This window comes from Cryptomeria japonica, chromosome 2, assembly GCF_030272615.1.
Source record: "Cryptomeria japonica chromosome 2, Sugi_1.0, whole genome shotgun sequence".
Taxonomy (NCBI): Eukaryota; Viridiplantae; Streptophyta; class Pinopsida; order Cupressales; family Cupressaceae; genus Cryptomeria; species Cryptomeria japonica.
The window spans coordinates 38,703,258-38,715,608 of NC_081406.1; positions in this window are offsets into that span (position 1 = coordinate 38,703,258).

Genomic DNA, 12,351 nt, shown 5'->3' on the forward strand with positions numbered 1-12,351 from the left:
CTATCCCATCTCTTGGTGTGATCTTGTTGTTTTCATCTACCTTCTTCTTTCCTTTCTCACTATCTTTATCATTATTAGATGGTTGAGTCTTTCTTCTGCAATACTTAGCAATATGACCTATTTTGTTGCATGCATAGCATGTAATACTATTCTTCTGAATTGCTTTGACATATCCAGTATTATTATTTCTTGACCTACAATGATTAGCAAAATTTCCAAACTTTCCACATGCATGACATTTAACATTCATTCTACAATCTTCTGATCTATGACCATATTTCTTGCAGTTTGTACATTGACGGAGAACAGAATTGTAGTTTTGATTTGCCTTATTTCTACATTGTTTAGCCATATGCCTAAATTTATTGCAAATAAAACATCTACCATTGAATTTATAAGCATTAGATTGCCTTACTAGTTTCCTCTATTCTAATGAGTTCTTCATACCAGTTGGCTGATCTTCATTTGTAGTATCAGAGCTTTCACCTTGTACAAATCCAAGTCCTCTAGAATCATCAATCTGTCTTTATCTTTTCAATATGTCATCCAACTGTGCAGCACTGATCCTAAACTTTTATTTATACTCACTTGCAGTAGTCAGATCATCTCTTAGAGTAGTTACTTTCCTTTCAAGTTCTTGTTCATTATTCTGGGAGTGTGCCAAATCAGTTCTCAACAGATTATTCTTATGTGTCAATCTTCCACATTCATCAAACTTGTTCTTTAGAGATAAAGCAAGATTATCTTCCTTCTTCTTTCTATCCTCAATATCTTTTGATAACCTCATGGGTAGATCTTGCATTTCATTCTTCATGAGCATGTTTGCTTGACTTAGTTTCTGACATTGTTCCTTAAGAGCATTCTTCTCCTCATCATCTAGTTGTTGCAGAAGTTCCTTTCTCTTGGCTAGAGGAGATGATAACCTTTCTTGCAGGATAAGAATGAATTCATTTGTAGAATTCAGTTCTTCTTGCAATTTCAAGTTCTTCATCCTTTCAGCATCATAATTATCAAGAGCCATCTCAAGTTGCTTCTCCATAGCCATGTTCAAAGATTTTGGTTTCAGGATCTTCTTCAAGCTATTAAACTTCTTCCAAGGTACCAGGATCTGAAACCAATTGTTGAGATCTGAGAACACTGAGAGGGGGCGTGAATCGGTGTTCTGCCAGAATGAACAGTTATTAACTTTCTAAACCATGCATGTATGTACCAGCAAGTAAATAAGCATATAACAAGAAGCAAATAGACCATCCACATAAATGAACACCATAACACATAGAATTTATATGTGGAAAAACCATAGTGGGATTTGTGACCCACAATATCAGTTCACTGGCCATATAAAAAGATATTACATAAAACAAGGGTCTGCACTTGCAGGAAGGCACACTGCCTAGAGCATATTGCTCATCACTAAAGAGTCTCACTGACTACAAGCTTTCTGCCAAAGTAAATTACTGAAAATGAACTCAGGAATGCATCTACTATGCCAGATAGAGTTCTGGTTCTGGTTCTGCTTTGTACCGGTTCACAAACTTGAACTATTACCAGTATTACTTCTCCAAGAATGCTTTCCAAGCTATCTATAGATCATTGCATGATATAATGTTCGCATACAAAAATGATCTCCATACACATATTTTGCATCTCATAGATCTGCTATACCTATATATGTCTATCATCTATTCCATCACATTATCATCATATTAAATTGACCTAGCAGATTAACTTATATACCTATTACACATGATATACCTTATGTCGGCTTACAATGCAATTACAAAAGATATTCGATTTCAGCCTCGAGAATAATTATAAAATGATTTACCAGATAAATCCTAGTATATGCCTCCTAGTGTCAGTTTTTGACTTCCATCAGATCTTGTTGGCATATACTAGGATATTGCCAAACCAGAATTCATAATGTGTCTTATCGGTTTCTCCTTTGATATGTACTCTATTGAATGTATAAACCATTGTACTCACTGCTTCTCTCCAATAGATGTGAGGTAGACTAGCTTCTATCATCATTATTCTAGCAACATCTATGATAGTTTTGTTCTTCCTTTCCATAACTCCATTCTGATGAGATGTTTGGGGAGCATAAAATTGTCTTCTTATACCATGCTTGTCAAAAAAGTTATTAAACTCACCAAATGTGAATTCTCTGTCGTGATCTGATCTCAAACATTTAATCTTCAATCCTGTCTCAGTTTTCACTTTAGCCATAAAGATTTTAAACTTTTCAAATGCTTCAGATTTTTCTCTCAAAAAAGCAACCCACATCATTCTAGAATAATCATCAATGATTAGAATGAAATATCTATCACCATGAAAACTTTAAACTCTAGAAGGGCCACACAAATCAATGTGAATAAGATCAAGAACATCATTTGATTTATCTTGCATATTCCTAAGAGAGGTTCTGACATGTTTACCCATTTGACATTCTTTACATACTGAATTATAGGGCTTAATAATCTTAGGTATATCCCTAACAACCTTAGTTGAACTGATCTTCACAATGCAATCAAAGTTTACATGACACATCCTTTTATGCCATAGCCAACTCTCATCAATTTGTGTAATCAAACATTTCTTCTTACTAGAGTTCAAATGAAATATATTACCTTTTGTCTATGTACCGGTTGCAATCTCCAAGCCATATCTATTAATGATTTTTCATTTTTCATCCTTGAACTGTAATTGAAATCCCTTATCTACCAATTGTCCTACACTCAAAATATTATGCTTCAAACCTTCAACATAATAAGCATTGTCACTATTGTTCTTACCATGCAATGATATAGTTCCTTTTCCTTTAATCATACATGCCTTGTCATCTCCAAATCTAACTAGACCACCATCAAATTCTTGCAAAGATAGAAACTTCCCTTTATCTCTAGTCATATGATGTGAACAACTAGTGTCAATTACCCATTCATCCTTGTCTTCAATTTTAGCTGCAAGTGCCTTCTCTTCAAGTACATTCTCTTCCAGTGTCGAATCATCTTCCTTGATAGCCAGGAATACTCATTCCTTCCCATTTTCAAATCCACTAGCATGAGTCTTCTGTCTTTTCATAATCTGAATCAGTAATGCCTTCCTCATCCGCTATGTAGCATGATTTGTCTATGTTTTTCTTGTACTTATATTTGTTCTGATATCCAGGGTTAGGTAAATGATCTTTTAACTCTTTCTTCATATCTTGAATTCCTTTCAAAACATCTAGATGCAAAATGACCAATCTTATTACATGCAAAACATTTATAAGGTGTTTTTCCTTCATACTTACTTCCTACCGGTCCCTTTGGTATTCTTCTAGCAAATAGTGCTTCAAGTCGCTCAAACTCATCATCTTCTCTCTTCATATCTTCTAACTCCTTTGCATATAAATCTTTCCAATCTTGCTTACCAATTGTAGATGTAGATGCATGAAAAGCAGGTTCAGTCTTCACAACTCCAGAAGGTCTAAATTCCTCAAGCTCGAGAGTAGATAGTTTCCCAACCAAAGTATCTTTGTTGACAGATGTATTAGCCATTGTTCTCAACTCATTAATAGTAGTAGACTTCATTTTGTAAGCCAGTGGTAGGGCTCTCGGGACTCTAGAAATAATTTCATCTTCACTCAGAGTTCCACTACAATATTGAATTCCATAATAATCTCATTTGCCCTTTCCATGAATGTAGTAATCCTTTCATCTTCTTCCATGTTTAGGTTTTCATATCTCACCTGGTAACCATCAAGTTTAGCAATCTTCACTGTAGGGTCACCTTCATTAACATTCTCCAACTTATCTTATATAGCCTTTCCAGATGATTTTACAATTAATCCCATTATTTTTTTATCAGAAAGTGCACACAAGAGGGCTTCTCTAGCTCTACAATCATTCTTAAGCTCCTTGTCCAAGTTTTCCAGAGAAAAATTGCTAGATCTCGGATTATAGGGTGTGACACCATTCTGTGTGATCTCCAAATCTCCTTGCCAAGACATCTTAGATGAGTCTCCATCTTAATCTTTCATACAATGTAATTTGTTCCATCAAGCCTCAGAATATCCCTTCGAATGATAGCTCCAGAAGAACTGGATGAACTTGAGTTGTTAGTCACCATAGGATATGTTGGAAACCAATAACATTGAGAGGAGGGCTGAATTAGTATTATACCAGAATAACAGATTTTAGCCTTAACAAAACATTCATACACCAACTAGTATATCAGTATAAACATAATTGAAAGAAGTAAAGAAACCAATAAGCCAAACACATAAATGAGAACCATAACACACAGATTTATACGTGGAAAACCTCAATGAGGAAAAACCACAGTGGGATTTGTGACCCACAATATCAATCCACTACCCATATGAAGAGATATTACAATATATGGTGGTCCTGCACTTGCAGGAAGGCTTACAGCCTAGAGCACACTGCTCAATCACAATAGGAGCCTCACTGACTACATAAAATTCTAGACAAAAATCCAGAGAAGTGTGAACTACTAAGATAGCATCTTCTATATCGGAATACAGTTCTGGTTTAAGCTCTCTTTGTTCTAGTTGAAACCCTAAACCCCTTTACCCAAATAACCCTTACAATAAATTCCTCACATACATAATCTCTCTAATATATTTCCATCATATTACATTTACATATCCATTATATTATATCCCCATCATATAAAAATGATCTAATCAATCTACCCTATATACCCTATACAAATTTATGCCTTATGTCGGCTTACAAAGATATATACAATATCATATTACATGTTGACCAAATAACATAAATGAATAAATATTAAAACAAGTTGTCGATGTCAGATCTAAGATATGTCGGCCTCCAATACTAATAACCTTTTCTATACCATGTCGGTTTGTATTGTCGATGACCAAAGAAATCTTCCTGACCTACCAGTGCAGTGTCAGTGTCGGTGTAGAATCTGTGAAGTGCCTGTCGGTACACCATATGAAGCCGGAACCCAAAATCATGTTGCCATCAATGACAACATAGTGAAACCAACCAATAGAGTATAAATTACTAATAATCTCCCCCTTTGGCATTGATGGCAAAAATTATGTGAAAAATGGTCATGGTTTCATTTGTCAGTTTCATCCTGCCTTGCTCCCCCTGAGCTGAATATGCAAAATACTCCATGTCTCCAAAATTCTAAAAACTCTGTAACTCCCCCCTAATGTATGCAACTCTTTATTCTTTTTCACATCTATACTACTCCCCCTTTGACATCAATGCCCAAATTTTTTTAAAAGAATGTCAAAGAATAAGAACTGTACATTGAATACCTCCAAAAATGCCTTACCGGAGCTTGACCAGTTTCAAGATTTCCAGATAAGATTTCTCCAATAACTCCATATAAGTATCCCAGCCAGTTTTGAATGTGCCAGAGATAGATACAAGTCCACTCAATAAATACGCAAAAGATTCTTTCTCAGTGACCTCTGTCGATGTGGGCTTTCTCAGCATATCCATTCATTCCTTCTTATGTGCACAGAGTGAATCCAATCTTGGACTCACCAAACCTCTTAGACTTATGGCTCTCTAAATTATTTTATCTCTTTCCTTCTCAAGAGCAGAAATTTGATTGTCCAAAGTCAAATTTTGACCATCAATTGATGTTGTCAATGAAATTGGTCCATCAAAAGAGTTAGCAATACTAGCAATTTTCTCCTATATCTATTTTATGCTTTTATCTACATTTTTTGTAGGTATTTATGTTGGCATTACAATAAGAAAAATTGTTGATATTCAATAAGGATATTGAGAAGGTTGTTGAAGATTATTGATATAACTGAAGAAGGATGATAATTATCTTTATAACATTATTTTGTCATTGATGTCAAGAAATTGATTATCTGATTCAGTATGATGTTGCCATATCTCGAGAAGATTGATTAGAAGAGAATTAAGATGTCAGTAAAAGACATAGAAAGAATGTGATGAATAAAGGGAGGAATAAGCTATTCAATGGGCAACTATTATCGAGTTAGACAATGATGAGATCATGATGTTTTGATTGTTTTGATATCCTACATATGTTGTTTATTGTAACGTTAATACTATACTATGCAACCAAGCAATGAACCTAGTCGGCAAACCCTAAGGAACCTAGTCGGTAAACCCTAAGGTTATCGATATCGGTTAATGAAGGCGAAATGTCTACCAAGTAAAGTTTAGTATTTACTGAGCTACAACCGAGTTATGACAGTGTGCATGGGATGGATAAAAGCATTATTTAATGAAGGACAATGATTATCTGGAGATGTATAAATGATTGGTATGTCATGCATGAAGTTTGTTAAGGATCTATGGCAAAGGAAAATCGACAGGAAGATCTATAGCGCAGATTGAACCGCAATAACCTTATGCAAGTTCCAACAAGGGAATGCAAGTCCTGAGGTAAGGTAAAACATTTTCAGATCAGAAGGATACATTGAACCTAACCAAGTTATAAGATCTGATGGCTAAGATTGATCATGGGAAATGTGATGAAGGAGATTTAGCGGTTAGCAATTGTTTATAAATAAGGAATTGTTAGTAAACAATGTATGCGGGCAAGTGTATGCACAAGGATGCTACATAGTGATTACCGAGCACAGAAGCTTGAAGACCTATTTGAATAACAGAGTAAGGAGCCCAGCAAAGGGACAAGATAAGTCCTATGACTAGATTGTTTTGAGCAAATAAGAATCTGCTTTAGCATTTTAGATGTGAAGTTGCAAATAGATTTTTATTACTGTTATTTTGTAAGTGACAAAAAATATCTTAACCGAGTGGACTTAACAGTCTTATATGTAAACCCTCTAGCAAGGTAACATTCTAAGTGAGTGTTTGAAATCCTTTGAAAAGGTCGCTTCTAACAAAGTGAAGATCCTAACAGATCTGAGGGAAATCCCTTAACCGGGTCACATCTAGCAATGTGTTTGTATTCTTTAACAAGATTTGCTTTTAACCGAGCATACTCTAGAAGAGTATATTTCTTAGTGGGTCCAAAATCCCACAGTGGTTTTTCCCTATTTGGGTTTCCACATTAAATCTAGTTTTATGAGTGTTATTATGATTATGTGTTCATAAGTTTGCATGTTTAGTAGTTTTTGGTTAAGTTGTTGAAGTATAAGTTACCGAGGTTGAATCTATTGATTTTATGGAAGTTTAAGTTTGTATGATTCACCCCCCCCCCCCCTCTCAACTTGTTAGCTATTGGTATCCATACTTTACATTAAGTATCAGAACTAACAATTGGTATCAGAGCTTTGGACTTCAGAAGAAACAATTTAAAGGTACTTGAGGCAAAGATCTGAAGATGTATAAAAGGGATGCACCAAAGCTGAACAAGTCAAGTTTCTCCACATGGCATAAAAGGATGAAGCTAAATTTATCAGGAATTGGAGAATATGCAACATATTATCTGGAGAATGATTACATTGCACCAAGAACCAACCCTATAATCTTGGAAGAGATTAAGGCAAAGCAAGAACATATTCAAGCTATGATTGAAATAACATCAGCATTGACCGACTCAGAGTTTAATGATCTAGAAGGCTACAATGATGCAAAAGCAATGTGGACTAAGCTCATATCTATGTATGGAGGTGATGAACATGTTCAAAGAGCAAAAGTAGATAGTCTAAGAGTACAAATTGAATCCATGAGGATGAATGAAGGTGAGAACATAATGTTAGGTCCTGGAGACAACTGAGAGGGGGGGTGAATCAGTTGTCAAATAAATTCAAACCAAAAACTAATTAACCAACTTAATGCTTAATACTGGTAAACTAGTTAAGTATGTCAATAGATAGTGTTAACAGTAAATTGCTATACTAGTAGGGATCAATGCATAAAACATAAACATAAAGTCATCCACAACACATGACACCAATATTTGTACATGGAAACCCTGTAAGGGGAAAAACTATGGTGGGAAACCTTACCCACAATCAGATGATACTACTACAAATAGTAAGTGTACATAAATGGGGTCTGCACATGCAGAAAGGCCAATAGCCTAGAGCTCACTTCTCAATCACAAAATGGGAGTCACACTGACTACAGTTGGATGGTTAAATCTAATAAGAATGTACTGCACAAAAATAGCATCTTCATATGCTGGATTCAGTACCAATGTAATGCTGATATGCTTCTACAGAAACCTAACTTCGCCTTCAAATGATGTCTTCGTGTATATCCCTACTTGATCTTGCATATACCTTCACTTAATTCTTTTTCGCATTCCACACTTGATCTTACAAATAAGATCTTACATTTATACCATACCCCAGGACCAATTTTAGTAGGTCAACTCTATAAGATATTACAATGAAGCATTTTAAAAACAATATAATATCTGATGCAATAACCAATTAAACATGTCGACTAAATGCATTTACAACAATAATAAATCATCTCCATAGCGTGCCATGTTGATCTGAAAAAGATAAACCTGCCAGTGTAACCCTAGATAACCTGGACCTATTTGTCGATAAAAGCAAATATGCAAATATGAATATACCAATGATTAATTCTTCAAAACAAAGTGTCCACACGATGTCTTTGACATTACCAAGTGTCTTCCATATCATTTTAGGTACCGGTGAACAATATATCCTGCCGGTGAACCATATACCAGTAATTGTTGCACAGTTTACTTGCTTGTCGGTGAATGTTGTTGGATCTTTAGAGTAGGTGTTGACATCAATGACAAAACCACACCAAAATACCAACAATCTCCCCCTTTGGCATTGATGGCAACACAAGATGGAAAAACCATCAAAGTGCCAAAACAAAAATGCCAAATACAAAAACCAACAATCTCCATTTCTCCCCCTAGGAGTAACATGTGTTTATCCAAAGATTATTTTCAATACCAATCTCTCCTTAAATGTGTTTTTCAAAATCTATCCCAAAAAGATAATGTGGTTTTCCATAGATATCTCTCCCCCTTTGACATCAAATGCCAAAGTCACAAAAGTCAAGTTCATACAAAATACCAACTACTCCCCCTGAGAAGTAGCTTCCTCATCAAATACCGAAATAAAAGATTTGTCTTTTTAATTCTGTCGGTTGATGACAATCATCAACTATCTAAGTCTCTACCGGTGGTGGTATGACTCCAAGCTAATCTCTGAGATATTCAAAAGTCTCCTTAGGCAAAGGTTTTGTGAAAATATATGCAAGTTGTTCTTTAGTATTCACATAAACCAATTTTATCTCCTTTTCTTCAACTTATTCCCTTAGAAAATTCAGTTTGATAGAAACATGTTTTGTTTTAGAATGTAATACTGGATTCTTAGATATATCAATTGCTGCAGTGTTATCACAGTATATAGTAATGGTTTCCTTGCATTTTACCTTTATGTCTTTCAACATTTGCTTAAGCCATAATACCTGTGTACAGTTAGTTGCTGCTGCAACATATTCTGATTCTGCTATTGATAAAGATGTACAACTCTATTTCTTACTTAACCAGGAAACTAGTCTCTTTCCAAGAAAGAATGCTCCTCCAGTGGTGCTTTTTCTATCATCTACATCTCCTACCCAATTTTTATCTATGTATGCACATAGATCAAAATTTTCATCTTTAGGATACCATAGTCCAAGATTTGTTGTGCCTTGTAGGTACCGGAAAATCCTTTTTACTGTTGATTCATGATTTTCCTTAGGATTAATCTGAAATCTAGAAACAATACATGCTACATTCATAATATTAGACCTAGTTTGTGTCAAATACAGTAAACCTCCTATCATGGATTTGTACCTAGTTGGATTAACAGGTGTAGATTCATCCCTTTGAGATAATTTGTCATTTGTAGTCATAGGTGTGCTTACCGGTTTAGAGTTCTCCATCCCAAATTTCTTTAGTAATTCTTTCAAGTACTTGGATTGACTCAAAAATATACCTTCATCAGTCTGAGAAATCTGCAAACCTAAAAAGAATTTTATTTCTCCAATCATAGACATTTCAAATTCTTGTTGCATTTCAAGAGAAAATTCCTTACATAATCCATCTTCTCCTCCAAAGATTATATCATCAACAAATACTTCAATAATCAAAATGTCATCATTAGTTATTTTGTAATATAAATTGCTATCTGCATTTCCTTTAGTAAAACCAATCTTCAAAAGATACTTATCCAACCTTGCATACCAAGCTCTTGGGGCTTGCTTCAATCCATACAGAGCTTTTCTTAACCTGCAAACCATATCATTGTCATCTGTCAAACAAAATCCATCAGGTTGTTCAATATATACTTCTCCTTCAAGATCTCCATTCAAAAATGCACATTTAATATCCATTTGATAAACTTTGTAGTCCTTGTGAGCTGCACAAGCCAAAAATAATCTAACTGCCTCAATTCTGGCTACTAGTGCAAAGGTTTCATTGTAATCAACTCCTTCTTTTTGAGAATATCCCTTACACACTAGTCTTACTTTATTTCTGACAACCTTACCATCTTCATTAAGTTTGTTTCTAAATACCCATTTAGTTCCAATTACATTTTTATTTTTAGGCCGGGGAACTAATGTCCAAGTATCGTTTTTCTCAATTTGTCCTAATTCTTCTTCCATAGCTTTAATCCAAAATTTATCTTCACATGTCTCATTGATAGATGATGGTTCAATTTGAGAAATAAGACATACCTCTTCATTTGCCAATCTTCCTCTTATCATAACTCCTTTAAATTTGTTTCCAATTATCTGATCTTCGGAATGATTCAATCTTACATACCGGGGTGTCTTAGTTTGTTGTTGTTCTTCAATTATTGTGGAATCTTTTGATGATACCGGGGTAACTAGATCTTCATTATGTACCAGTGGATTTAGTATAGGTTAATTTGTCACAATTTATGTTGCCGATTCAGAGTCTATATACCTTGAAGTTCCTCTGAATTGTTCATCAATCTTTACATTTGTACTCTCAAAAATTTTCTGCAATCTTTTATTTAAACATCTATATGCCTTGCTCTTAGATGAATAACCAAGAAATATTCCTTCATCACTTCTAGGATCAAATTTTCCAATATACTCATCTCTTCTAATATAACATTTACTTCCAAAAATTCTGAAATACTTAAGAGTAGGAGTATTACCAAACCATAGTTCATGAGGGGTCTTACCGGTTTCACCTTTGATGTGAACTTTGTTGAATGTATAGACAGCAGTGCTAACTACCTCTCTCCAATACACATGTGGTAGATTTGCTTCTGATAACATACTTCTAGTTGCATCCAAGATAGTTTTGTTTTTCCTTTCAACAACTCCATTCTGTTGTGGTGTCCGAGGTGCTGATAACTGTCTTCTGATTCCATTTACTTCATAGAATGTATTAAAGTCCTTAGATGTGAATTCTCCTCCTTGATCTGATCTTAAACATTGGATTTTCTTACCGGTTTCATTTTCAACCATTGCTTTGAATAGTTTGAACTTTCCAAGTGCTTCTGATTTCTCTCTGAGAAAATTAACCCAACACATTCTAGAATAATCATCAATAATTAGCATGAAATATCTATCACCTTGTAAGCTTCTAGTTCTAGTTGGACCACATAAAAAAGTGTGAATTAAATCAAGAGCATTATTGGATTTTTCTGGAATACTTTTGAAACTATCTCTAACTTGTTTTCCAAATTGACATTCCTTACAAATTGTATTCTGAGGTTTCACAATTTTAGGTAGATCTCTAACTGCCTTAGAAGTACTAATTTTTACCATGCAATCAAAGTTTACATGACATAATCTCTTATGCCATAACCAACTTTCATCTATATGTGCAATTAAGCATGCCTTCTCACTGTTACTCAAATGAAAGATATTGCCTCTAGTCTGATTTTTGGTTGCAATTTCCAAACCAGATCTATTCATGATTTTACATTTTCCATTTTTAAATTGTAACTGAAATCCCTTCTCAACTAATTGGCCAACACTTAAAAGATTATGCTTTAATCCTTCAACATAGTAGACATTGTCAGTGTTATGCTTACCATCAAGAGATATTGAACCCTTACCTTTGATTGAACAGGCTTTGTCATCTCCAAATCTTACCAAATCTCCATTGTATTCTTGAAAGTTCAAGAATTTACCTTTGTCTCCAGTCATATGATGTGAGCATCTTGAGTCAATAATCCATTCATCCTTTGCTTCAACTTTAGCTGCTAGGGCTTGTTCTACCAGTTGAGTAGTAGGTGTCAGTTGATCTTCTGTTATAGCAACAAAAACCCATCCGTTGTCTACTGGATCCTCATCAGAATCATCAGTCACACCTTCATTAGCAATGTAACAAGATTTATCTTTGTTCTTTTTAAATCTGTATCTCTGATATTCAGGATTAGGCTTGTATGTT